This window comes from Puma concolor, chromosome B3, assembly GCF_028749965.1.
Source record: "Puma concolor isolate L17-30 chromosome B3, mPumCon1.1.hap2, whole genome shotgun sequence".
In the NCBI taxonomy this organism is placed as follows: domain Eukaryota; kingdom Metazoa; phylum Chordata; class Mammalia; order Carnivora; family Felidae; genus Puma; species Puma concolor.
Genome location: NC_141672.1, coordinates 89,785,659 through 89,813,581, shown reverse-complemented (window position 1 = coordinate 89,813,581; position 27,923 = coordinate 89,785,659). Strand labels below are relative to the sequence as shown.

Below are 27,923 nucleotides of genomic sequence, written 5' to 3'. Positions count from 1 at the left end.
CATGAACGGGCGAGGGGCAGAGAGAGAGTGAGACACAGAATCGGAAACAGGCTCCAGGCTCTGAGCCTTCAGCCCAGAGCCCGACGCGGGGCTCGAACTCACGGACCGTGAGATCGTGACCTGGTTGAAGTCGGACGCTTAACCGACTGCGCCACCCAGGCGCCCCTACATTTTTTAATTAAAATCAAGATTTGGGGTTTTTCCAAATGTGCACCTTGAAGATATGAATTTTCTATAGGGAAACCATTACCATGAAATGTTTAATTGCACATTTTCCAAGCCCCTTTCATTTAAAGCTCTGACAGAATTTTCTAGGTGGAAAATACAATACAATGTTCATAATCCACAATTCACTATATATTTTCATCGTTTCTTCTAATGGCATTATTCTCACTCATTTATTGCATTATTTTAAAAATAATTTTCTTTTGGCCAGACACTGTACTAGGAATTGGGGAAACAGGAAGAAGACAAAGTCCCTGTCTAAGTGGAGCTTGCACTCTGGTGCCTCTAAGACACTTAAAATGAAAAGAAACGGGAAAAATTCTCCAAGGCATAAAGCTCTGACTACCTAGGAGAAAAGTTAGCTAGTCAAACAGATCTTGTCTCTCTTCAGTTTTCAGAGTTGGGGAATCAAATGAAAGGGAAGTAGAGTGGTTTAGAACAAGAAATGATTCATATTGGAAGAGAAACATAATAAAAAAGAAAATAAAAAGCTAGAATCTCTACTTTTTTGATACAGACATAGGGTTACCTCCTCCTTTCCCTGAATCTTTTCTAAATTTCTTGATAAACAGCTTTGTTTAATTCATCTTGTTTTTTAAATTTTTTATTTATTACATACCTTCAGTTTACTTTCTTGGGTAAGCTGCTGTGTCCATGAAATTCTTGAGAACATCAAGAATTTACCTCAAGAATGTTACTGGGCTACAGTTTTCAAGGAAATCTTTTTTTTTTTTTTATTGGTACAAGGACTGACCTCTGAATAAAGAAAAGGAAACTATAGGTCATTTCAAGATTTATTTTGTCAAAAAACACAATTGCTATTATAAAAAATAATGCCTACAGTTAAAACAATAGTAAGTATTTATTAAGCATTGACTATGTCCAAGAAATTAAAGAGAAAAGACAGGTAAGAGACAGTCCTTGGCCTTAAATAAATTAGTACCAGTCTGTCATGTGCTAGAGACTAGTAGAGATGCAAAAGAATTCAAGAAGGTTTTAGAGCTGACAGAGATTGTTACCCCATTTCCCCTTACTAACAGAACTCAGATTTTGACCAAGAGTTCACCCTTTCATATGGCTCAGGAGAAACAGATCCAATTTCATGGTTCTGGAGACTTGATTATTCTGAACCAATCAGGATAATCACAATACTTTATCATGTAATTGGTTTAAAAAGAGGCATGTTGTGAATCATCTGACAAATCATAGGAAAAGTTTGTTGGAAGCTTCTAGAGAAGGAAGTTCATGGAACTAGCTGGATGTTAAGAGGTAGAATGGAGCTTCAATAGCTACTGACACCCATCTGAAGATCACTGAGACAGGGGGAAGGGTAACCTCACAATGAGGCTTACATTAGAAGTCAGAGCAGACAGGTGGAAAAAATCTGAGTTCTTTTTTTTTTTTTAATTTTTTTTAACGTTTATTTATTTTTGAGACAGAGAGAGACACAGCATGAACGGGGGAGGGGCAGAGAGAGAGGGAGACACAGAATCGGAAGCAGGCTCCAGGCTCCGAGCCATCAGCCCAGAGCCCGACGCGGGGCTTGAACTCGCGGACCGCGAGATCATGACCTGAGCCGAAGTTGGACACTTAACCGACTGAGCCACCCAGGCGCCCCGAAAAAATCTGAGTTCTTGATCACAGTTTTTTTTGTTTTTTTTTTCAGGATTAACCAACCCTGCAAGTTTCTCCTGCATCACTCTACCTTTCCAGTTTTGTGAGCCAATAAACTTTCCTATTTAGGTCAGTTTGAATCTAGTTGATGTTATTTACAGGAAACATCCTACTTGGATGCAAGTTCCAACCTTCAAAGACCCCTAATCTAGTTGGAGAGGCAGGACTCACCATATTGACTCTGTGATGCAGTTCCTTTTCATCACATTTTAATATCTCTGAAACTTTAGAGAGAGAGAGCACAAGCAAGGGAGAAGGGCAGAGGGAGAGAGAGAGAATCCTAAGCAGGATGTGTCTCTGAAATCAGGGTCAAGTGTTGTAATATTGTTCTCAGCCAAACAGCAACCTTATCGTCGTCATCAATGCCTATGCATATGTATGCATAACTTCAGTTATACCATTCATATTACTGATGTTTTAATTCTATGTATTATTTGACATTCATGTGTTGTTCAATTGTGTTTAAAGTTAATCATGACTATATTATCATTCAGAATTGGAATGAAAGCTATACTGTCTGCAGAAAAGCATAAAGACATTAGAATATCATTTGATATAAATGGAGAAAATATTAATCCTTGGAGGAATTACCACAATTCCATAGTTTCTTGTAAATACCTTATACAGGATCCACAAGTATATGAAGCTGTTACATTTTGTTACTGAGACATATGTAAAAGAAATGCCTATCATACATCAAACGATGCACCTGAAAGTAAGAGAAAAATGCCACACCACTCAGAACAGATATAGGAAATTTCAAAGTCACAAGAACCTTGTGTTATGGATTCATGCATGATGCAGGACTGTGATTACGGCATTGTGCTATAGAAAATGGAAACACTGTCAATTGTCTTTTGCTTATAGGAAACTAATTGCTAAACTGATTTTTTAGATAGATTGTGGTTATACCAACTGTGTATGAATTTTTGTTTTCCTGAAATAGGGGAAGAGTTTTTAATAATTTGACCACCTATGGGGCACCTGGGTGGCTCTGTCAGTTAAGTGTCGGACTCCTGATTTTGGCTCAGGTCATGGTTCCAGAGTCATGGGATCCAGCCCCATGTCAGGCTTTGCGCTGAGCCTAGAACCTGCTTAGGAGTCTCTCTCTCCCTCTGCCCTCTCCCTCACTTGTGCTCTCTCTCTCTCTCTAAAAATAAAAATAATAATAATAATTTGACTTTTTACTATTATTTTTATTCTCAAAAGCCAGATAAGCTTCTTTTCTTTGCATAATTGAGATAGTTTATTCTAATAACAGTACTGTTATTGGAGATAGCATTATTTAGCTCTGATACAAATCTGTTTCGAATATTGCATGGTATCACTCAGATGTAGAATCTAAAAAAGCCAAGCTCATAAAAACAGAGAGTAATAAAGTGGTTGCCAGGGGCTACAGGGTGGGGGAAATAGGAAGACATTGAGAAAAGGGTACAAACTTTCAGTATAAGATGAATAAAGTCTGAGGATCTAAAGTATAATGTGGTGACTATAATTGATAACATTGTATTATATAGTTGAAATTTGCTAAGGGAGACCTTAGATGTTCTCACTAAAAAACAAACAAACAAGTAAACAAGCAAAAACAAATATGGGAGTGATGGATTAATTAACCTGATGGGGGAATTCTTGGACAATGTATACGTATATCAAATAATCATGATATACCCTTTAAATATATTACAATTTTATTTGTCAATTATACCTCAATAAAGCTGAAAAAAACTTAAAAAAAATTCAAACTTTGGAACTTGCACCTCTCGATATAAATTTAGGTGGATGGATTTTTTCTTCTCTAGAATCAGCAACCACAGTATCCATAGGATAGTTCGTACTCCTCTGGAAATGCTTGTGCACAGCAGGATGGAAGTTTCTTTAAGGATTACATTTTAGAGTGTGGAGAGACTGCTACCTGTATATTGATTTGATCCTCTAAACAGTCCCTAAAGGATTTCTCTTCCTCTTCTCTCCTTTTATTTAATTCTATACAATGCAAAATTTCCTTTTTTAAAGCCAGATGTGATCCTACTTCCTGTAGAATAACATACAAACTTCTCAGTCTGATATTCAGTTGGATAATGCTAGCCTACCTTTCCACCTTTATCCTGCAGCACACCCTTCAGACATTCTCTACCTCAATCACATTTCTTGCCTTTGCCCAGAAATACCTGTAGTCTCCTTTACCCACACCTTTGCTTCCACTACTCCTTGTGGAATCCTTTTCCCTCATTCTTCCTGTTAGAGTTCTTCCCATCCTTCACAGCCCAGCTGAGGTAGTGCTATTTCACATCTCATCATTGGAAGTTAATGGCTTCCTTCCTTATTTTCCTATTACCCTCATTGTTGTGAAAGTATGTCGTGTTACTACTACACTTTCTTTACCTTATATTAAAATCCAGAGTGATTTATGTGGGGGCACCTGGGTGGCTCACTTGGCTAAGCCTCTGACTCTTGATCTCAGGGTTGTGAGTTTAAGTCCTGAATTGGGTCCCATGCTGGGCGTAGAAAGAAGAAACACAAGAGTAGATGTGGGAACATCTTTTGTTTGTTTGTTTGTTTGTTTGTTTGTTTGTTTGTTTGTTTGTTTGCAGTAATCCAGGGAAAACAATGACTTAGATCCTTAGATCTTGGCATCTCCTGTGAGGTTGAGTACAAGTGTTTCCAGTATAGTTAATAAATGTTGCTTGAACTGAAGTAAGTGAATTGATTAATCTCATGTAAACTACAAGACACTACAAGGGAGTGTCAGGAAAACATTTTAACAATTGGGCATTTTCTCTAGGTGACCTCCTCAGGTCTGTTAGTCCAGAGCAAACCATTCCTTCTCAGGAAACTCCTGAAGATTCTGTATCAGGGAGAAAATGCTGTAGCTAAAACTACTGCCAGCCTCATTTTATAGGACACTTCCCTATAAAGTCACTTGTCAAGTATTGGTGGAAATGACATTCCTTTCCACTTCGAAAAAAGGAAGCTCATACTTTCTCATTAGGTGGCTCCTGCTTTGGTTGCTAATGTTACAAAATATGCAAATAAAATCTCTCCCTTAGCTTACAGCATAAAAAACAACAGCTTATGCTTTTAATCTTTTGTGAGGTTAGAAAATCAGTCCAGGTATGATATTTAGTATCCTTGCATCAGACCGTTGTTTATGCTTCATAATTTTTTTTTAAATTTCAAGATAACCATTTATCATCAAAAAGGGAAGTGTCTATGGGTATGCATATGTGTGATTCAAGAAGAAGATGAGTAAAGGATGATTTATTTGTCACATTTTCACTTTGAAATGAACATAATTATATAGAAAATATTCAAAATATTTTTTAAAAAGAAAAGAACAGAGAAATAGATATCAGAGGGTAGCAATCAGTTAGGTAAGGCATAATTTGTTCAGGACATCTGGGAGATATGTGTATCTATACCCTTTCAGATATTAGATACATTAAAATATAATCACCTTTTTTAAAAAAAAGTTTATTTATTTATTTGAGAGAGAGAATGAGCAGAGGAAGGGCAGAGAGTGAGAGAATCCCAAATAGGCTCTGTGCACCGATGCAGGGCTCGATCCCATGAACTGTAAGATCATGACTTGAGCGGAAATCAAGAATTGGATGCTTAAGAGACTGAGCCACCCAGGCACCCCAAAATATAATCCACTTTTAACTAAGTGTCTTTTCATTATGATAAAGCAAAAAAAAAAAAAAAAAAAAAAAAACAAACACAAAAAACACAAAAATTTGATCCCATTTCCTTTGAACCCAGTGTTCTTATCTGTAAAATGGATACAGATATAACTTCATGAAGTGGAAAGGGTTAAATAAAATAATATATAAAAAACAAATAAGTACATAAAGTATTTAATTAATGAAATAATATTTAAAAATCATGCTAAGATGTTCTGCATATCTAGTCTTTCCTACTCAACCTGAAAGATTTGATATTATTCATAATGATTACATTATGGGTTGGATTAAGGGACATTTTTAGACAAATTTTTTTCCACTTTAACGTGATATGATTGACAGATAATATCGTGTAAGTTTAAGGTGTGCAACATGTTGATTTGACACACTTACATATCAAGATGCCTGGCTGGCTTAGTCAGTGATGCACATGACTTGATCTCAAGGTTGTGAGTTCTAGTCCCACACTGGGTGTAGAGATTACTTAAAAAAAAAAACCTTAACCCCCTCAACAAAATGATACATTTACATATTGAGAAGTGATTATTATCCCATAGCCTTAGCCAACAGTGCCATTATGTCACATAATTACCACTTCTGTTTTGTGTTGAGATTATTTAGGATCTACTCTCTTAGAACATTCAGGTATATAATACAGTATTATTGGTTACAATTACCGTGCTCTACACTGGATCCCCAAAACTTATTCATCTTACAACTGGAAGTTTGCGCTTTTTGATCCAGAGAAAATTTAAAAACACTTTTTTTTAATGTTTATTTATTTTTGAGAGAGAGAGACAGAGCGCAAGTGGGGTTGGGGCAGAGAGAGAGGGAGACACAGAATCTCAAGCAGGCTCCAGGCTCTGAACTGTCAGCACAGAGCCCCATGTGGGGCTCAAACTCACAAGCTCTGAGATCATGACCTGAGCAGAAGTCAGAAGTTTAAACCAGCTGAGCCACCCAGGTGCCCATGATCTAGAGAAACTTTTTAGTAGTTGCAATTAGTCTTTGGTTCAGTCCGCTGCTCCTTTCCATTCCTCTGCTAATCCCTGCTTCATATTCTTCCATAACTCACATTCATGATGTCCTCCTGATGATTTCTGATTGCTCATTGCTTCCCTTTCTATCGCCTATTCAGACCTAACCTCTCCCAAAGTCTTTCATGATATATTCCAAAATGAGTTATCTTTTTCCCTAACCTTATTTATTTTTTATTTTTCCCCTTAACCCTATTTAAACTCTTCATGAGCCTGACTTTAGCCAGATGTTAAGAAGAAAGTACCCTTACTGAACTAATTTGGATCAAAGGATTTGGTTGACTTAATCTTTATTAGAATATTTACATTTAAAAAGAAAACAGTCACTGATCCAAGTTTTGTTGCAGTAGAATTTTAAACTCTGTAAAGGAGATGTCTTTCAGCTCAGGCAACAATTTAACTTGCAGTAGTTCTCAATCTTAGCTGCCTATTGGAATCATTTGAGAAGGTTTTAAAAGATGCCTACTGCAAAGACTCCACCCTCAGAGATTCTAATATGATTGGCCTGGGGTGGAGCCCAGGTATTAGAATTTTTAAAGCATCCCAGATGCTTCACCACCAGGTTAGAATGACTATCTTGGTTTAGTTTTCGATATTAAAATTTTCCATTTCTCTGTTATATAAGTTACACATTAATTGCTGTATCTGGTAAAAGAAGTCTGGGAAAAATTTAAGGTAATAGAAAAATAATGATTATTTAACTGTCATCAGATCCAACTCCCATATTTTACTAACAAGGAAACAGGTTCAAATGATTAAGTTTACACAGAAGTGGAGCGGGACAAATTTTAAATGACTTAAACAATAGGATATTAAAAATGCTCTATATATTTTTTTAATGTTTATTTCTGACAGAGACAGACAGACAGAGCATGAGCAGGGGGAGGGGGAGGGGTAGAGAAAGAGGGAGACACAGAATCCAAAGCAGGCTCCAGGCTCTAAGCTGTCAGCACATAGCCCGACGCGGGGCTCGAACTCACAGACTGCTAGATCATGCCCTGAGCCGCAGTCGGACTCTCAACCAACTGAGCCACCCAGGTGCTCCTAAATATTTTTTACTTTTTAAAGTTTAATTTATGTCTTAGTGAACTAAATTTATTTTAAAATAAGATTAATTTATGCAAATGATAAAAATTTAAACAATGCACAAAGATACAAAATGAAAAGCAAATCTCCAACCTCATTCCAATTTGCACTTTCAAAGGTTACTTTCTAAAAATTATTTCTGCCACAAAAAAGTAAAATCATTGTCTTCCACAAGGCGGCAGTATTGCTTACTGTTCAACAATCTCCCCACAGCCAACACTTCCTTCATTGTCCAGGAAGGGTTATAAAGACTCAAGTCCTCCCAGAGACAAAGTCAGTCCCTGATACTGAAATGACCGGTCAACACCAGATTCCTAATTCATGAAGAAAACCAGAAGTGAGCAAAGAACTGCACCAGACTGAACTGTTTGTATGTGGAGAAATAGTGGGAATAGATTAGCCACGAGACAGCCAATGGAAGCGCGGAGCAAGGTGCTGCCTGGAAAACCTATCAATTGCCTACTTCTGTGGAAGTACTGGAAGGGCTGGGGGTCCAGTTTTGTGAAAATGTGCATCTGACTCTGCCATGAACAAAATTTTCCCTTTATTACAAACTAAAGTTATAGGACCCAGTCAAAGGCTTTCATGGTATCCCTCATGGCTCCAAGGGTCTCTGGGCCACTAAAAAAAAGGCTTGGATCTTTTGATAGTACCTTTCTGTAAAAGGCTTGGGAGATCATGTTTGGATTTCCCAAACCTTATAGAATTCCAGCCAGGTACAGGTGATAAAGAGCACAGAAGCTCCAGTTTTCATTGTTAAATTCTAGAGACATATTTGAAAATCATTTTTAAACTTTTTGGGTCATTACATATCTACTAGAGTAAAAAGTTTGTCATTGGTGATATCTTTGAGATCTTGAGAGAATGATCTTGCTCTATGATATTTAGGAATACGCTTCTCTGTTGCCCAGGAAGGAAAAGAACTGAAGACAGTCATAAAATGATCACATTTTAGGAAGAAAAACACCTTTTAATCTCCTTAAAGTCTGAGATTGTTGCAGCAGGGATAGGGGCAAAGGTAAAGAAGGGACTATGACAGGAGAGGGTTATGGGAAGCCCATATCACTAAGAGAGAACCTCTATCCTCAAGATGAATCAAGGTAAATCAAAGAGAAAGAGGTATGTGGGAAGCACATTATAGGAATCTGCAAGATAAAGCTCTAATAACTATGGATGTATAGTGATCTGTTTGGGATTCCTTCAGCATTAAAAGGTTTATTATGCAACATAGAACATAGAGCAAGGACCAATAACCCATTTTTTACTTTTCCTAATCAGAGGCTTTCTAAAATCTTCCAAGTTATAGACAATCTTATAGTTCAAAAAGTCTTTTGGTAAGCTCTGACTTTGAAGTAACCAAGGAGCTGGTGTGACTTTTGTTAACCAATGAGAGCCGATGTGTCTAACTGCAACAAGAAACAAGAGAAGCATCATATTAAATATTTTGAGTCATAATGTCAATTCAACTTGAAATTCTTGCTTTCCACAAGCATTATTTCTTTTATGGCCCCCTTGTTATTTCTAAATGATATAGCCTGGCTAAATGATGCCTGGCTTCAACTATGAAGTTACTTTTTTTTTTTTTTTTGTACACCGTATCCAGACTTCATTTGAGATTAGAGCACGTGGCAATATGTCCAATTATCATGGTTTGTAATGGGAAATCCTGACCACTTCCTTCACCAGGTTTGGAAATCTTTCACAGTCTGGTAGAAATTTTATTGACAAACAAAAGATACAGGATGTTGACCTGCATTTTCTGTGTTTGAAGTTAAAATAAGTTTTGTACAGGGTATATAATGTAGTTAGCAAATACTCCCAAACATCAAACTGGAAACATGAAACCTATCAAAAGCCAACAAGGAAAACCTAACGTGCTCTAAGAGACTATTTGGAGAGTCCACTAAAAGGATTCTTGTTAATGATGTAAGTGGGATGCCATGCTTATTGGTATGGGGTTAGTAGAACCATGAAAAAAAATTAGTAAAGAATGCCTGCTGAATTCTCTTAATTTCACCTTAATTCAAGTAAAAGATAGGCATAAAAATCAAGAATTGAGTAGCATTGCCAGTAGTATGTCATGTCCTCTCTTGCCCTGGATCCAGGAGCACAGTAGCCAGGAAAGATACTCTTAGTGATCAATAGGAGCATATGTGCCTTTTGTTTCCTTCCTTCCTTCCTCCCTTCCTTCCTTCCTCTCTTTTCTTTCTTTCCTTCCTTTTCTCGCTCTCTCTCTTAATGTCTGAGAAGACTGCCTACTTGGTGGATTATTCATCAATATCTAGTTTCCCTTCTTGTGGGAGGATCACACTTACCTGTCCTATTGAACTCAGGTGTCACCATGTGATTTGCTCTGGCCATTGAAATCTGAATGGAAGTTTTGGAAGTTCCCCTGGCATCAGTTTTAAGTGAAATCTGGCAAGCAGGACTCTTTTGCTAATTTCGAATGTACATGTTGGGTAAGCAAGATGTGAACTTATGCTGTTTTAAACCACTGAAATTTTGGGTTGTTTGTCACTGCAGCACAACCCAGCCCATCTAGATCAATAGATTGGTTCAGTCTACCACATCCATTCTCAATAGGAATAATATCACCCCAAAAGGACAAATATTCATTCTGGGGGGCAAAAGAGCCTTACTTTTTAATGTATAAAGTACAGATATACATACAGTACACAACAGGTATACAATATATGTGTGGTATTAAATTTTAATGAAGGGGCAACTAGGGGAAAAAAATCTCAAAAGGCTCATTAGGAGGTGATAATGAATTAAAGTTGAGGAACACTGGTCCATAGGGCAAAAAGGAGTGGTCAGATTATCTTCATAAAGTCTAATCCAGACATTCTCAACTCTGGTGACACATCTAGATCCCCTTGAGAGCTCTCTAAAAACACTGATACCCTACCCTGGTTCTCCAAGATTCACGTTACTTGGTAGACTCCATACATTGGTATTTTTAAAAAAAGTTCCTGGGTAATTCTAATTTGCAAACAAGATTAAGAACCACTGGATCAGACATTCTCAAAGAGAAAGCAACATTTCTTCCACCCAGGGAGATGTGCCACACACATAACAGAGAAATAGCACAGCACACTGGAAATGGCTGTCAGGGCTTACAACTCACTCCTATTTTAGAGCAGCTATTCTGGCCTCACACCAGATAACACTAAGCTGGATTCATCAAGAATAGACAGCAATGTCCAATTTCTGTGTTTTATCTTTTCCATTTCATGACATACTATTTGAACGCAGAGGGTCCTTTATGACTCATTTGGAAAACATAAGAAGGGGGAAAAATGGTTATAGTTATTCCTAGACTATTACCCAAAGTCAGCATTTTCTGCACAGATGCAATTTGGAAATCATCTCTATCTTCAGCTCCTAAAATTTGAAGTTCTTACTGAGTGGGTTAAAAAATGTTATTTAATATGGAATTTTCTTTTCTTCTATATCAAGGGAAAACTCTAGATGCCTCAGGGAGGCTTTCACATAGATTGTGAAAATTAACAGTTAAACTAAATTTTTAAAAATTAAGAAGATAAAGCACTTTCTCCTCCTTAGTAACATGGAAAGGAGCCTTGATCTGGGCTAAATGACAGTAGCATGGGATTATCATGGCTGAATTTGGCCATTAGATGGATCATCACTTCTTTCCTGAAATGTCAGTTGGAATTGACAATGAAATGGCTGTATTTTAATGAAGGTACTCCTTTCCAGCCTGGAAGTCAAAATTATAATGTGTTAATTAACAAGGGTTTCACTTTATATTTTCCTTTTATACATCTTCACAGTGGATAGCATTTATTTGGGAGTTCTAACGAAAAGGTGCACATTGGCTTTCCTGATACTATTTTTGAGAACTGAGCACCTTGCCACTCGAGGGCAAGTCTGGAGATATTTGCAGGCATCACTTGTGAAATTTCCTGAAGCATGAAAATAAAATTTCCAGGAAATTCTCCACGAGAAAGAGAGCATCAGTTGTACAACCTGACAAATGCTCGCAATCAGCTTGTCAACTCTTTGGTGATGATTTTGGCAGATGCAGAAATGGTAAAATCAAGTGTCTAGGGTTATCAGTAGAGACAAGGGTGGATTTGAGATGCAGAGATGGATAAAAAGTGGATCCAAGAAGGTTTAAATGCTAACTCGTTTCCAGTTCACCACCACTTAATTCCAAAGAATGACAACAATGTGTTGTAATGAATCCTTGTTCAAATGCCTACTGGCCTCACTTACTAAACAGGACAGAGCAAGTCAGTGTCCATATGAGTGTCCTCTATTCAAAGTTGATTGGACAAAAGGTAGACACATGATTTAAGTTGGGCTAATTACATTCTTTCTTCTGGATATTTGGAATTGGGATACAGAGTCTCCAGTTTGTTTGTTTTGGGCACTGGACCTGGTAGGTGATTAAGCGCTGGGGCTGGATTGTCATTTTTTATGAAGGGGATGCTGAAGCAGAGAAAGCTGACCTTCAGAATTAAAAAAAAAAAAAGATATTACTGAGCCTAGAGGAGGTGAAGAAAATACCTTTAGGTCCTGACTTTCAAGTTCCAAGTCAAATGCCTTGGCATCTTAAGTCCCATGTCACAATCTAGCTATCTTGTGACTTTGGTTCCATAAAATACTCCTGTATCTTTTTAATAAGCATCACCCCCTTTGTGCTTCAGCAAGTTTATGTGGGTTTCTGTTCCTTGCAAGCAATTATCCCTGATTAAGACATGTTCTTCTCCACAAAGAATAGCTAAAATCTATGAAGGACATAGGCCACATTTACTGCAGATGTATGGCTCCTTAAAATTTAGTTTGAATTATCCAGATTACCCTTCCGGTGGTTGAACTGGCTGTTTAGTACAACAGATGCAGCAGCCTTCGTGAGCAAATGGGTCACAAAGAAAAGCTGAATGGAATGAAATCTTTGCAGCAACGGGAACATGTTTTACCATACAAGTTCTAAACAAAAAGGCATAGATCTAAACATGCAAAATCTTACAGTTGCATTTTCTTTCTTTAACCTAATTACTCCCTAATAATATAGCTAGACTTAAAGAAGATATGCACAGCAATTTAATGTCTCCATTTTAAAGGGCTTAAAAAAACACGAAGATGGATAGAATAATGAGCCCTATCAGTTCCATCAATTTCTAGCCCCCTCTGCGTCTGCTTTGGACCCTTGACACCAATTATGTAAATTTGTTCACACAACGCCTGGTTGCTTTGGCATTGTAATTTAAATGTAGGTATCTCATGAAGACAAAAAGAAATGCATTGTCCTTTTCAAAATTTAGAATTTGAACTGATTCACTGATTTTGTCCCTGCCGAATAACCAGGCAGCTGGAGGAACAGCTGGACCAGTTTCTGAACACCAACAAAAAAACCCCTCAAGTCTGAATTACAATAGGGGTTTTCATCAGAATTTTATAGTATTGTTTAATAAATACAAAACACACTTTTCTAGTAATTGGCTGCTTTCCTGTTTATATTAGCAAATGTATTATGGAGATAGAGCCAAATGTATTAGGAGTTCTTGATTTACTGAGACCAATCAGTCTGAACTTTTCTTATTTTAAGAACTATAATGTCCATTTTGAAGGAGGAGCTAAAGACCCCATCCCTTATCTGTTTTAGTTTCCCAAAGGCAATATCACATAGTAGTCTTCTAGGACTGCTTGAATTTAACATCTAGTTTTACTAGCTGTGTAAACCTGGGTAAGTTTTTCGACCTCACTGTGCTTTAATTTTCTCCTTTGTGAAGTAGGGATAATAACAGTATAATCCAGTAATTCCACTATGGGGTATTTACTCAAAGAAAAGAGAAACTCTAATTCAGAAAGACATATATATCCACCCCTATGTTTATTTCAGCATTATTTACTGATATGGAAGCAACCCCAGTGTCCATCCATAGATGAATGGATAAAGAAGATGTGGTATAGACACACACACACACACACACACACACACACACACACACACACACACAGAGGAATATTACTCAGCCATAAAAAAGAATGAAATCTTGCCATTTACAACAACATGGATGGATCTAGAGTATAATGCTAAGTGAAATAAGTCAGCCATAGAAAGACAAATACCACATGATTTCACTCATATATGAATTTAGGAAACAAAAGAAAAAAAAAGAGACAAACAGAAAACAGACCCTTTATAGAGAACAAACTGGTGGCCGGGGGCGGGGGTGAAATAGGTGAGGGGGATTAAGAAAACACTTATTGTAATGAGCACTGACTAATGTATAGAACTGTGAATCACTATAGTATACAAATGAAACTAATATAACACTATATGTTAGTTATACTGGAATTAAAAATAAGTAAATAAAAATTAAAAAAAAAAATAACAGTACCTACTTCATTGGGTAGTTGTGAGGATAAAATGAGTTAATTTATAGGAAGCACTTAATATAGTGCCTAGCATATAATAATTGGCATTAGCCATTATTATACCAAAATGCAAAATTTTATACTCTCTTGAAAGTTCAGCCAACATAACTAATTATTCCAACCGATGCCATACTCTTTCAAACTCTGTTAATAACTCAAAATTAGGGAAATAGACAATTGTCTATCTTTAACAGGGAAACCAGTGTGGGTATGGAGGGCTATGTAGAGTCATATATGTACAAACTGCCTTGATCTCAAAGTTCAGACTTCTTACTTCCTTCTGAGAATCACATTTTTCCCAGCAGGTTGGTTGGATGACTGTTCTTAGGACAGGGCCAACATGTTCTTGTTAACTACAAGTGGACAAAGTACACTGGGTCAGGAGAGGTACAGGGTGGACCCAGCTGCAGGCCCTGGGAGGAATCCTGCCTTATTGGTACATATAAGAAGGACATGGAAATAGGAAAGGGAGGGTAGCCTGGGGGAAGCAGTTGACAAGAAGGAAGGATAACTTGGGGTCAGTTTTTCTACAGTGGATAGCACAGTGCTGGGTAATTCAGGAGAGGGAATATTCAGAGATCTAAACAGACAGCCTGCTGTTTGCATACATATATCAGCATCTGGAATGTAGGACTAGTAACAGCATATTAGATCCTTTCTCAAAGGGACTGTGATTTTGCAGGGTATTAAGACAAGGGAGCCAACTAAAGGAATCAGAAAGGAATGCAGCTACCAGAAGACACAGAACTCTGTGTCAAAACTACAGCATGAGACTGGAACCACAGCATCAATGGCAAATTAGACTGGATGCTGGGATGGTTATAGCAGTCTTCAGCTCCCAAAGGCACACCTGTATGGATAAGAAGGATAAAAAGGCTGGGAGGGGGAGGGAGAACAAAACACCAGGATATCTATGGATAAGGCAGTTTTTTAGGGAGTTTCTTTTGTCTTCTGTACTTTAACTTCTGGGCATTCTCTTAATGAAGGATTGGTGATCCTTAAAAATGCCTTATGTTAGCCCTAGCTGCATCTCTCGATGATGGGTAGGGGGAAAAAAAGGACTATATTTCACACAGAACTCCTAGATTTCTCCTGGCAATAAACTCTAGGAGATTGGAAGTTTCCCTCACCCACCATGTCCTTAAAAAACCTGCTTCCTAGTATGCAACGAAGAACTAAGTTTATTTAGCACGACATAAAAATCTAATTTGAAAAATCACATTTTGTGATTACCAGATTAGGGAAGTAGAATGGCTTTCGGATTCATAAAGAATTATACTACTTTCAGAGGAAAACAATCTCCTGTGCGAGTTGGATGCTGGTCAAATATCCTTGTGGTTGCTTTTGGAATAATAAAACCTCCTTACCTATTATGGATCATAATAACCAACTCCTTGTTGCAGAAAAAAAATTCCTTTCCATATCTATAATTTTAACTTGTTGCCTAAATTGTGTGTAGGTAGATAAGCTGAGCACATGGGAAGCAGAGTCTAAAAGAAGTACATTTAGCATTCAACTATCGTTTGCAGAATGAATGAGATGTCAGCATGCATTAAAAGTTGATGATACGGGCATCTGGGTGGGTCAGTCAGTTAAGCATACTCTTGATTTCGGCTCAGGTCATGATCTCACGGTTTGTGGGATCAAGCCCTGTATAGACTCCATGCTGGCAACACAGGTCTTGCTTGGGATTCTCTCTCTGCTCCTTCCCTGCTCTCTCTCTCTCTGTCTCTCAAAATAAATAAACTTTAAAAAAGATGATGATAATGACAATGATTAAGAATGAAGGAGAGAAAGGAACAAGAAAGAAACAGAAAGACAAGGAACAGCTGTAGCTCTAAGGCAATTGGCTTGCCAATTACTGCTGCGGAAGCAACCATAATGCAGTTTTCAATGATTCAGAGGCTGGTTCTCCAGTTTGGGTATCATCTCAGATATTTGCTTTCAATTTTCCCTTTTATTGATTGCCTTTTAATTCATCCATTTCATGTCTATCAATCCACAGAAGATGAGAGAACAAAAAAGGTTGGTATTATATATACATATACATATACATATACATATACATATACATATACATATACATATACATATATATATACACTTATTTATTTTGAGAGCAAGATACTGAGAGAGAGGGAGGGGCAGAGATAGAGAGAGAATCTAAAGATTTTCTAAAGAGAATCTAAAGGCGGCCCTGTTCTGTCACAGTGTGCAGCCCGTTGCAGGGCTTGGTCCCAAGAACTGTGAGAGATCAGGATCTGAACTGCAATTAAGAGTTGGATCCCTTCCTGAGAAACTTAACAGAAACCCATGGGGGGGGGGGGGAAGGAAAAAAAAGAAAAAAAAAAAGAGGTTAGAGTGGGAGAGAGAGCCAAAGCATAAGAGACTCCTAAAAACTGAGAACAAACTGAGGGTTGATGGGGGGTGGGAGGGAGGGGAGGGTAGGTGATGGGTATTGAAGAGGGCATCTTTTGGGATGAGCACTGGGTGTTGTATGGAAACTAATTTGACAATAAATTTCATATAATAATAAAAAAAAAGAGTTGGATCCTTAACTGAGTCACCCAGGTGCCCCAAAAGAGGCTCGTATTAGATAAAACTTTTCTGATGTTTTGTTTGTGGAAGGGTTGATCTCATTTCATTCTCACAGCAAGGCTAGGAGAAAGGGACTATCATTATCCTTTTTTTTTTTTTTTTAACAAATGAGGAATCTGAGGCTTAGTAATATTCCTAAGGTCACCTGGTTAGTATGCAGCAGGGTTAGAATTTGAGTCATGGGCTGCCTGAACCTAGTCATGCACTTACCGGGTATGTTCTCCTGCTTCCATGCCATTCAGTCTTCTAACTTGTTTACATTCACTATAAATATTCCCAGGGCTTTACAGTTTACAAAGTTCTCTCAAACTCCCTCTTCTTTTTCTTTCTTTCTTTCTTCCTTCCTTTCTCCTTTCCTCCCACTCTCTTTTTCTTTCTTACCATCCCTTCCTTCCTTCCTTCTTTCCTCCCTCCCTTTCCATTATCCCTTCCTTCCCTCTTTTGGTGCATAAATGTGTGTTGCATTGGTTTATTGTATTAATTTTCTTTTTTTATCTTTGGAATTGTTAAGCCTTAAGCCACCCCTGTGCTGCAATGTTTAGGTTTAGTTTTCTTTTAAGTAAACTCTACACCCGATGTGGGGCTCGAATTCATGACCCTGAGATCAACAGTCGCCCATTCTACTGACTGAGCCGGCCAGGTATCCCTAGTTTTCATTTTTATCAAAGTTAAATATGCACATGGTTTAGGAGTCAAATAGTTCTATTAGGTCTATTACAGAAAACAGCAATTTTCTAGTCCCCTGTTTTCTTATCTATCTTGCCTAGAGTCAACAATTTTCAGCTACTTTAGCTGGTTTTTTTTTTGTATTGGTCTCAATATCTCTAAATAATATGCTTACATTTCTACATCTTGGTAAAAAAAACTAGGTGTTATCTATGAAAGATATATCTTTCAACTACCTCAACCCCCAGCCTACACCAATCACCTATGTACACACTTTCCGACCCACTCTTCTTATATAGTTATATCATAATGTTGAATAAATCAAATCACTATTTATATTACTGTAGCTATGTAAATGAGTATATACTACTATTACTTTTCCTTTTGTTTTTCCTAGAGCTGTTAAATGCTTTGTTTTTATTTTTCACTTGCTTTTAATATAATTATCACTAACTCAACCAAACTTCCCCCAAAAGTCTATTTCTTCTCAATATAATCAGACACATTAGGTAGTCTATCATTTTTACTTTCTTTGAAACACCTGAGAGCCTTCTGATTTTCTCCATTTTGGCTTTGATCCTTCTCTAGAGTTGCTTCACAGCTATGATTCTGAGATTAAACGTTACCATTTTTCTGAGAATTTACATCTCTTTTTTCTTCTTTTTAAAAAAGGTTTTAGATGTACAATCTCTTTCTTGTGTTAGATCCCATTTCCAGGATCATATATATTCGTTTTTGACCTTTTTTCTTTTCTTGTCTTTAAAAAAATTTTTTAATGTTTATTTATTTTTGAGAAAGAGAGAGACAGAGTGTGAATGGGGGAGGGGCAGAGAGCGAGAAGAGACGCAAAATCCGAAGCAGGCTCCAAGCTCTGAGCTGTCAGCACAGAGCCCGATGTGGAGCTCAAAACCAGGAACCATGGGCTCATGACCTGAGCCAAAGTCTGACGCTTAATAAACTGAGCCACCCAGGTGCCCCTTCTTTTCTTTTTCAATGATGACTCCAAAATTTCTTTTCTTTTTAAATACTTTCTTTTTCTTTTAATGTTTATTTATTTTTGAGAGAGAGAGAGAGAGAGACAGAGTGGGAGCAGGGAAGGGACAGAGAGGGAGACACAGAATCCGAAGTAGGCTCCAGGCTCTGAGCTGTCAGCACAGAGCGTGATGCAGGGCTGGAACCCACAAACTGTGAGATCGTGACCTGAGCTGAAGTCGACACTCAACTAATTCAGCCACCCACGCACCCCTAAAAGATTTTATTTTTAAGTAATCTCAACACCCAATGTGGAGCTTGAACCTACAACCCTGAGGTGAAGAGTTGCATGCTCTACTGACTGAGCCAGCCAAGTACTCCAATGACTCCAAAATTTTGGTGGCTTAAAACAAAAAAGATTTATTTCTCACTTTCATTAGATATCTTCTCGGCATTGGGGGCACCTGTGCTCCCTGTTGGCTTCTTCACAGGACCCAGAGGCGGTCTTCATCTGGGCCATACCAATGTTTTAGGAAAGAAAAAAGCAATGATGTTTACCATTTTCCCTTATGTTTTATTGGACAAAGCAAAACTGTGGCCAAAATTGATGTCAGTGGGATGGGAAGTAAAATTCTAGTCCTGATAGAGAGGAACAGGGAATATTTTGAACACATAACACAGTCTACCTTGTGTTTCTATTTCTTGGTTTTCTCCCACATTCTTTGAGAGACCATCTTCTGATAGCTTCCTGAGGAAGGATGCATAAGAGTTAAATTTATTGCAATCTTGCATGTCTAAAATGTCTTTTTACCCAACTGGTAGTTTATTTGAAAATAGAATTCTAATTTTTTTTAATGTTTTATATATTTGAGAGAGAGAGAGGGAGAGAGGAAGAGAGAGAGACAGAGCAGGGGAGTGGCAGAGAGATGGAGACAGAATCTGAAGGAGGCTCGGGGCCCTGAGCAGTCAGCACAGAGCCTGATGCAGGCATCGAACTCACAAGCAGTGAGATCATGACCTAAGCCAAAGTCAGACGCTTAACTGACTGAGCCACTCAGGCACCCCGAAAATAGAATTCTAGATTGGAAATAATTTTCCTCAGAATATGAGAATATTGCTCTAGTATCTTCTTGATTCCAGTGTACTATTGAAAAGTCCAGTGTAATCCTAATGCTTATTTGTAGCTTTTTTTCTTTCTGGAAGCTTATTTTTGTTCCTAGTGTTCTGAAATTTCACAGTGGTGTGTCATGGTGTGGCTTTGTTTCTATCCATTGTGCTGGGCACTTGGCAGGCCCTCTAAATTGGGAAATTCATGTCCTTCAGTAAAGACATTTTTCTTGAATTATGCCTTTGATAATTTCCTGCCCTCTGCCTTCTTTCCCTATTCCTATTAAGTTTTAATATTCATTTCTCCTATTTTATTTTATACTTATAAAGGTACTCTGTTTAGTTATTATTCTCTGAATGTGTTTTCCCCCCAAATCGCATCCTGTACTTACTTAAGAGATGCCATATTGTCTCCCATTTCTATTAGAATCTTTACTAATAATTTGTTCTTTGAAAATCTTCTTTCTCCTGCTTAGTCTTTCCATACTCAAAGTTGACTGTTTCCCTTTTGTTTTGGCCTCTATATTTTATGTTAGTAGTATTACTTAAATTTCTTAAATTTCTGGTGACCCTATCCCCAGTTGAGAAACTCTGTTTTACTCTCTCCAGGGAATTACCTTCTCTCTTCTGACAGAGTGGAGAAAAGAAGTCTTTTGGCTGCATGGAGCTGAGGAAGGGAACTGCTACTTAAATGGACTTTCAAACAATCCTCCTATTTTCAGTTCTGTCTCCCCTTATGAAAGCACGTGGTTCATCAATTTCTAAATATTTTGTGGATTCTACATGCGAATCAAATTGCCTCTCACCTCTCCCCTTTGCTGGGTTTGGATTCAACTTTCTTGGGTCTGCTTAGTCAATTATTACTCACCCATATGCTTTCTGGTTTCCAAAATGTTATTGCTGTGGCTCTCCTCCATTCACCTTGGTCTCGTAAGTTTATGTTTTTTTCCTAATCACTTTACTGTCATTTTGGTGGATTTAGAGCAATAACAGAGGTAAATGCTTGTGTTCAACCTGCCACTTTAAAGTCTTAGGGTTCCTGGCTGGCTCAGCCAGTAGAGTGTGTGACTCTTAATCTTGGGATAGTGAGTTTGAGCCACAAACTGGGTGTAGAAACTAATTAAAAATAAAACCTTAAAAAACATATTTGAAAAAACATATTTGAAAAAATAAAGTGGGGCTCCTGGGTGGCCCAGTCAGTTAAACATCAGACTCCTGATTTTGGCTCAGGTCATAGTCTCACAGTTCATGAGATCGAGCCCCACATCGAGTTCTGGGCTGACATCACAGAGCTTGCTTGGGATTCTCTCTCTCCCTCTCCTTGTGCCTCTCTCTCTCTCTCTCAAACAAACAAACAAACAAACAAACATTAAACAAATAAAAGTCTTATGACTTTCAGAACAGCCAGGGAAGACATTATTATCTCCATTTTACATATGAGAAAGGGAGTTCAAATGACTAGCCAAGATTATATAGTATATAATGTTGGATCTAGAGCTTGTATTCAGTTTTTCTGACTCCACTCTTTTCACTAACTTTCTAAAAAAGAAGGCTGTATAATGTAGCTATTAAATGCATAGTCTTTGGCACCAGAGACCTAGATATGAGTCCAGGTTCTGCTTCCTAACAGTTGAATTCTTATGACAAACTGTTTAGTTTCACTATACTGGAAGTTCCTCATCTATAAAATGGGGATGATAACAATAGCATGACCTCACCATGGTGTTGTGAGGATTCAATTAGATAATACATGTAAAGTACCCAGCTGAGTCCCTGGCATATAGTGAGTGCTCCCTTATTACTATAATGGAAAAAAATGAAATGATAAGATGTAATAATGATTTGCAGTTTTAATTAACTGAACGATGTCCAGGGAAACTTTTAAATTAATTCTGTAGACATTTACTGAATAATTAGCATGTGCACTGTGGAATGTTTATTCTTCCTTTCTCTTTTATTTGAACCTCTTTATGAAAATACCTTTGGTTAGCAACTACTTCAAACCTAGCTGATGTTAGGTGACAAACTTCTGAGTAAGGATAGAAGAATTAGGCAGGGTCACAGGTTTTCTCTCCACCAATATGTAATGAAATGGACAAGAATAAAAATTCATTGACAAAGCCCAAAATTCACCAGCAGCTACAAGATAAAGGATAAAGTCTCATGTAGAAATGAAATGTGAAAAAAAATGTGGCCAACAAATGAAAAAGAATATTCTGGTGTAGTAAGGTATGTCTCCTCACCCTGCCCCTATTCCTCAAAGAAGAATGAGAGGAAGAAAGGGTGTGGTGGGGATACACCACATTCATTAATTGGTGAAGAATTCTGAGGATGTAGATAAATAACTCTGAGGAGGGTGGAGAAATGGAGGAATCCAAGAAAATTGTTTTATTTTTCTTTAAATGCTTTGAGTGGGGTGAAGGGGCAGAGAGAGGGGGAGAGAGAGAATACCAAGCAGGCTCTGTGCTGTTGTTGGGCAAGGAACCCAACCTGGGGCTTGATCTCACCAACCCGTGAGATCATGACCTGAGCCCAAATCAACAGACACTTGACAAACTGAGCCACCCAGGGGCCCCCAAGAAATTTGTTTTAGAAAGAATCCTCCATATACTACCATGGGACCTCAGTAGAGACAATAAGCTTTCCATTTTCCAGGTAACAAAGATGAGGAAAAGAACTGATACAAGGAGAGTAATACACCTCTGGCTGGTTAGACTGGGCTGAGAAAGGCCATTTAACTGAATCTCACAAGAGAGTAGAGCTAATACAGGCATCACTTGGCCCTAAGTTCCCTCTTTTCTTCCCCTTATCCTGCATCCTCATGTTAGAGAAAATTAGTTGGAAAACAAGTCCAAAGTCCTAAGCAGGAGGAAGAAAAACTGGCATATACCAGAGCAAAGTGAAAATCTGAATGGTCTGTCCATGCTAAGCATGAACTGGATGAACTATATGACATGACCACCCTTCAAGCATGGTAAAAGGATCTAGTTCAGATGAAAACAACTGTTAAGGAAAAACCAGAGCTGGACAGTAGTTAAAGTGATTAAAAACAGATTTTATTCATAAAAACTATTCAGGGGAAAGGAGACCTCAGTACAAAACTAGGCTCAATTCTGGGGTGCCTGGGTGGTTCAATCAGTTAAGCATCCAATTTTGGCTCAGGTTGTGACCTCAGGGTTTGTGAGTTCGAGCCCCACATCGGGTTCTCTGCTGTTCTGCACAGAGCCTGCTTCAGATCCTCTGTTCCCTCCTCTCTCTGCCCCTCCCTTGCTCATGTTTCTTCTCTCTTTCAAAGGAAATAAACTAAAAAAACAAAACAAAACAAAAAAAAACACACCTAGGTTCAATTCTGAAGACAGCAAGGAAAAGTGGGAATTTATAATCAAAGAGCAGAGTGGGGATGAGATGGATGTCAGTGGATGAAAAATTACTAAGATGAAACATCAAGGATAAGGGGAGATTCTGGCTAAAGCGGCCTAACAAGATTCTTGCTGAAGATGGGCCAAAGTCATCAAACATCATCTAGGAATAGTAGGAGATGAAGAATTTGGTAACACATTGAAGATGTTTAGATACTGAGTTTGGGGGATTCCGGCTAACCTGATGCAAAGGTGGGCAAAATTCCAAAAGACGGAAAAAAGTCCAAAACTCAAGGCTAGTTGGGAAGGGGATTCAGAGGAATCTGACTAAAGTTTGGTCAAGAAGAGACTGTCACAACTCAGAGAAGAGAAGCATATTCTTTGAAGCTTATTTCTTTATTTTAGCAATCTCTACACCAAACATGAGGCTTGATCCCACGACCCTGGGATCATGACCTGAGCTGAAATCAAGAGTCAGACACTCAGCTGAGCCACCCAGAGCCACCCAGGTGCTCTGAAGCATATTCTTTATGAAGGTTTTCTTCTATAGACTCAGTAAGAAATAATATTTAAAAAAATAAGAAATCCAAGATGAAATATTAAAACAACAGAATAATTGAGGGGTACCTGGCTGGCTCAGTGGGCAGAGCATATAATTCTTGATCTTGGGGTTTGGGGTTCAAGCCCCACAATGTAGAGATTACTTAAAAATAAAGTAAAAAAAAACCAGCAGAATAATTGAGAATCAAAGTAATATAAATAAATTTGAACAGCAAGGAACAAAATAGACTTGGCTGAAAATCAGGTTAATGGCAGAGAGGAAAAGACTTGGGACAATCACAATGAATGAAGAGGGAAAAGCCACAGAAATTTAAGAATTAAAAAAAAAAAAGATGTAGTCAAATATGATCCAAAATTGGGCTAACTGGCATCCCAGAGGAAGAGAACCCAACAAATTCAAAGGTAATAAGAATTATTGTTCAGAAAACTACCCATCTTATACCAGGGAAAATTGATTTAGAAAAATTAACATAGAGATATATTCTAAGTTCTTAAACTTCAGGGTTAAATGTATAAATCTTTCAGATATCTTGAAGAAAAAGAAAATCATGTATAGGGAAAATTTTGATTCATCTGAGACTTCTCTATAGCAAATATCAGGAAAAAAGACAAAGGAGCAATGACTATAAAATTCTGAGAGAAAGAAAATGAAAAAAATGTGAGCCCAAAGTAATATTTCTATACAAGTATTTGTTCAAGTATAAATGCAACAGGTAGACAAGAAAGAATGCAGGTAATACCCCAAAAAACAAATAATCCAATTTAAAAATGGGCAGAAGAGAGGAACAGACATTTCTCCAGAGAAGACAAACACATGGCCATCAGACACATGAAGAGATATTCGACATCACTTATCATCAGGGAAATGCAAATCAAAACCACAATGAGATATCACCTCACATCTATCAGAATGACTAAAATAAGCAACATAAGAAACAACAGGTGTTGGCAAGGATGCTGAGACTTTTGAAAAACTCATGCACTGTTGGGAGTGCAGACTGGTATAGTCACTGTGGAATATGGAGGTTCCTCAAAAAATTAAAAATAGAACTACCATATCATCCAGTAATTGCACTACTGGGTATTTACCCAAAGAATACAAAAACACTAATATGAAGGGATACATGCACCTCTATTTTTATCACAGCATTATTTACAATAGCCAAATTATGGAAGCATCTGAAGTGTCCATCAAGGATGAATGGATAAATAAGATGTGGTGTACATTTACAATGGAATATTATTCAGCCATAAAAAAGAATGAATCCTGCCATTTGCAATGACATGGATGAAGCTGGAGAGTATAATGCTAAGTGAAATAGGTCAGCCAGAGAAAGACAAATACCATATAATTTCATTCATATGTGGAATGTGTGGAATTTAAGAAACAAAAGAAATGAGCAAAGGGGGTGGGAAGAGAGAGAGAAACAGAAAGAGAGAGAGAGAGAGACAAATCAAGAAACAAACTCTTAATTATAGAGAACAAACTGATGGTTACCAGTAGGGAGGTGGGTGGCGGGATGGGTGAAATAGGTGATGGGGATAAAGAAGGTCACTTGTCATGATGAGCACCAGGTGATTTATGTATGGAATTGTTGGATCACTATATATTATACACCTGAAACTCACAAAACACTGTATGTTTAGAAAGAAGAAAAGAAACGAAAAGAAAGAAAGAAAGAAAGAAAGAAAGAAAGAAAGAAAGAAAGAAAGAAGGAAGGAAGGAAGGAAGGAAGGAAGGAAGGAAGGAAGGAAGGAAGGAAGGAAGGAAGGAAGGAAAGAAAGAAAGAAAGAAAGAAAGAAAGAAAGAAAGAAAGAAAGAAAGAAAGGTAATGTGGCCATTAGCCATTCTTAAACTACTTAGCGGAAAAATCCCATGTACCAGGACATGAGTAAAATGTGAATGGTGAATCTGGAGGATAAAAGGACTGGTGGTAAAAGCCCTGAATCCATTTGAATACAGAAGTAAGATTAAATAACTAGAGGAAATCAATTGCCAGAAGCCATAAATATTATAAACCCTGACAAAATAGAACTAATATGAACCACAAAGATTGGGAGTTAGAGTCAGAGTTTGGGAGAAAGTACAGTAATGTTAATTATTTCATTTTGCAGAGCAAGTAGTCAATTGACACTATTAATCAAGAAATATGGGCTGTTCTAATTTCTTCATATTTATATACTTTCTTTGCCCATATTTAGGCTGTTTCTCCTATCTTTGCTGCCTTTCTCATAATTATATATATATATTTATACATATATACACATATATATTTATGAGAAATATACATATATATATATTTGACCAATGTGTGTTTAATCTACATAAACTGAATACTTAATAAATGTTGAAGTAATTTTGCAGATTGCATAGAGCTGTAAATTCTATGAGGATTGGGAATATATTTTATTCATCTTTGAATTCTCTCAGCACCTGGCATGGGGACTTGCACATAGTAGACCATTAATAATCTTTTTTGAATAAATGAATTAATTTGCTTTGTTTCATATACATTTCATTTCTAGAACAATAACTGAAGACTGGCTGGAAATATAAGGAAAATGAACCATAATTGGAGAATATAATAAAGCCTGTCACTCACATCTGAGACACCTATTATAAATGCTTCTGATGCCTCATTAAAGACATTCTATTGTTTTCAGAATGCATTTTTTCCATAGTAAATAATCACCTCTTGCTATAATTTAAACATTGACACTATCAAAATGATCAGTTCCAAAACACAGATCTGATTCTGTCATTTCGCTGCTTAAAAACCTGCAACACCTCCAACCCCCCACCACCAGTCTATACAACAGAGTCCAAATTCCTAACTATGGCATGGAAGGTTCTATATGATTTGTCCTCAGTTCATTTCTTCCCAGCCAATGTAGCCCACGTGCTATCTATCCAGGGGCACTTGCAATTTCTAAAACATGCTATACATATTTGTTCTTCTATGTCTTTATCATGCTGTTTCCTCTACTTAAAATGTCACTCCTCATACCATATCTTGCTCTTCTGCTGTCTACACCCATCACCATACTATTCATTCCTAGGGGCTCAACTCCAATGCTTTCTCATGGGAGACTGTGCTGTCTCCCATGCTTAAATAATTGTACCATTTGTTGTTCTCTTATAGTACTTTACTCATGCTCCATATGTTGTATAATAGCTAACTGTTTATATACCTAACACTCTCTCCTAGATTGTGAACTTTTTTGTTTGTACATCTCATTTTCCCATATTCTTTGGGCTATGTCTATGTTTTCTAGAAAGCTGTCATAGAGTATGTGCCTAACACACAGTAAATGATCAATAAATGTAGTTTGGAATAAAAACAATACATGCACTTATATTTCCACATAGAAATACACATTAAAAATTCTTCTAAATGTAATGGGGGCTAACTGAAAATCCTAAGAGTTAGTAGAAGGTAGAAAGGCTTTCTTAAACCATTGGTGATTTCTGTCCTGATGAAAGAGAAGACTTGAACATTTCTTCAGAGGCAGACTGCTCTGGAAAAACTACATGGATTGTTTAGCTATTCATGTTAAAGCAAGTATACATTTATTACTCTTGGAAAACTATAACTTGAGTGTAGATGCTTTAGTTTGTGAAGCAGAGTGCTCCATTTGGATATGCAAATCTTTGTGTGTGGAGCAGGAGCATTGCTTCCGCAGACATTGATGCAGAAGAGAAAAACTGTTCCTTTTCTCTCTGTGGATGTAGACCACATATGTGTTGTTTCTGTGGAGATGCGAATGTCCTTGTTTCAGCCCTTGCTCTTAGAAGAACAAAAGCTGAGCTCTAAAAGATACAGGCAAACAAGGACAGGCATAATCCTTACTGCTTACTGGAGAAATAATTAGGCAAAGGGACTGGACTGGCTTTGGTGAGGCTCTACCTAGACCTATTTATAAAGATTAACTCAGTCTTTGTGAGAAATGTGCTGGGTTTGGACTCTTATGTTATGAAGGTGATAGTCCAGTTGGGTCAAAGGTTAAGGTCACACTCCTCAGGATGGAAGGTGGGGTTTCCTCTAAAGGAGTAGGTATTCCCATGGTCAGTCATCCTATGGAAAGGCAGCAACTGGGACAGGGGGTGGGACTTTGAAAATGCACCTTAAACTGGGTAAGGAGAGTTGTTTTCTTCTCTGAGTGGTTGAGCCTGAATGCTCAAGACAGGGTCAGGGGAACTCTTGATGGAGCGGGGGGCTGTCATTAGCCACATAGACCCTGGCTGCAAGCTCAACAATAAGGCAGGCCTGTAGTCCATAAGGGCTTTGAGAGTAGCCATGTCATACCTGCAGTTTACTCTGTATTGCTCTTCCTTTTTAATATTGTTATATAACCCTGGTCTTAGCTGTGCTATAAGGAGACTATGATGGGAAGAACCAGGGTTTGTGATGTCCTGGTGAAGAGGAGGCAGTGCTTCTTCCTGCTGGATCCCAAGGCAATGGTGAAAGTTTCAATGGCTGGAGAGAGATCAATATCCCAGAACATCAGGGTATGTGACATCTGAAATACAGGCAGGAGTAATTCAGTTA

The 27,923-nt window shown here is 37.7% G+C and overlaps 1 long non-coding RNA gene across 3 annotated transcripts in view; it reads right to left on the bottom strand.

Annotated features, from left to right (window-relative positions):
* Positions 1-954: 954 nt before the first annotated feature.
* Positions 955-27,923, bottom strand: part of LOC147580194 (uncharacterized) — a 28,903-nt gene continuing 1,934 nt past the window's right edge. Inside the window, exons 2-4 of one of the 3 annotated variants that reach the window (XR_015252619.1) lie at positions 27,681-27,894; positions 19,033-19,094; positions 18,747-18,857 (exon numbers count right to left, since the gene is read on the bottom strand). This is a non-coding gene — a long non-coding RNA (uncharacterized LOC147580194). Of the gene's footprint in view, positions 982-18,746; positions 18,858-19,032; positions 19,095-27,680; positions 27,895-27,923 lie in introns of those variants that run through there. The other 2 variants (XR_015252621.1, XR_015252620.1) reach the window with 2 other exon arrangements.